Below are 1845 nucleotides of genomic sequence, written 5' to 3' on the forward strand. Positions count from 1 at the left end.
GTGGTTCTCTATTTAGAGTTCCTTGATTGGTGCATCAGTGTTTGGTTTTAGGGAACAGTGGGCCCTTACTTTTTTCTCTGAAGGTCTGTTGCCTGTTTCCTGTAGAAAATACGTCATGGTTTTGGACAGTGTTCTGTCTAAAACTCCAGTACATGAGACAGATCTGTTGCATCTTCTAGTGAAACTGGAAAGGTGTAATTTGTGTATTGAAACCGTGATGTGGCCTGGGAGCAGAGAGGCTGCACATTTTGTGCCAGCAGCAATTGTGGTCTGTGTTTTACACTTACAAGAAGCCTTTTCCTGTAGTGTTAACTCTTCTCTTGCAGGGTGCTATTTGTTTTTGACAAGCTATTTATTTGTTATTTATTTATTTATTTGCTATTTATTTGTAACAAGCAGTTACAAAAATTAGAAGCCTTTTAAGAACATTGATAGTCTTGACAATCCCTGGTTCTAAAACCAGATGTCTGCTGATGAAACAGGGTTTTTCCCACAGGAGTACCTGACTTCAGCACCTATGGAAATCAGTAGGATGTTTTGCAAGCAAATCTTAATCTATTTTTGTAGACTGGAGGAGGGTTTTGTCCTGTTCTTTGGACAGGCTGGGAATAATCCTTCCCTGTGATTCTCCTTTGCCCTTTTGCTCTGTTAACATGAGTATTGGCCCTAAGCCAACACATGGAGGACTGAAACAAAGTCCCACTTCTGAATTATTTACAAAGAAATGACAGTTCATTGCTGAAAAAAAGTGCAAAAGTTATGGGGAAATGGGCAAATGTTTCAGAAATGCAGGAACTTGGTTGTCACAGTACAGCTGCTCTGTAACTGGACAGATAAATCTGGCCATAGTAAGAAACCCAGTTTGGCTTTCCTAGTTCAATAAACAAGTCCTTGGGCAAACAATCATCGGTTAGATGTAAACATATATGAGGGACCCTCAGCCAGCCCCATTTGATCCTAATTGCAAACATAATTATCCAGGGAGCTGGGTGGTATTAAAACCCAGACCAATCAGCTCTCTAAACCTGGGAAATTCAAACCCGCTATAAAAAGAGCTGCTGTAATAAACTCTGAGCTGTTTGTTGATGAACCTCAGTGAGTTTGTGTTGTTTCTGTCTCCAGCCAAGGACCCCATATGTAAAACTTGGTGTTAGTACTGGGCTGTTGTACGAATTGACTTTGCAGCCACAGCCTGGCTGTGTGTGGTTTGGGCCTGACTTCATGGGACTATGGATCACTGCAGGTGAACTGAAAGCCAGAACTGGTAATGATTGTACAACCATAAACATGCTTAAAGACATGCTTGGGCAATAGTTAATGTACTAATCCATGGAACTGGCTTGAGAAAGTGAAGGAAACTTCAATTGCACTGAAACATCCACTCGCAGTCGGCATTGTTGTATGATGACCAAGGCTGGTTTGCTTTGTGCTTCTGTATTCCCCTGTGTTGTGCAAAGACTGAGTGAGGTAAGGCTTAAAATAGGTGTTGGGCAGGGTTAGAAACAATTCCCCTGCTGTCCTCTTGCGAGAGGCTCATGGAATGGAGAGCTTTACATGCTGGATATAACAAATGTCATCAATTTATTCCATCAGTATTAATGTGGCTCAGCAGTGCATCTTTATGTGCTCTTATATCTTACATGTGAAGAACTGATTAATTTGAGAGTTATGGCTTCATTTAGATGCAGCATGCACCTGTACTTGCTAAAGCTTTAACTTTTTCTGTTAAACATGCACAACTGGTGGAAGAGAGAGGCCTTCTATAGTCTAGACAGAGACTTGCTGAGCTCAAGTTGTTAATAATGCTGAAATGAGAACCTAGACTTGTGACTAAGCTTTGTGTGG

This window comes from Chamaea fasciata, unplaced genomic scaffold (assembly GCF_029207755.1).
Source record: "Chamaea fasciata isolate MVZ Bird 193981 ecotype frontalis unplaced genomic scaffold, bChaFas1.0.hap1 SCAF_15, whole genome shotgun sequence".
NCBI lineage: Eukaryota > Metazoa > Chordata > Aves > Passeriformes > Sylviidae > Chamaea > Chamaea fasciata.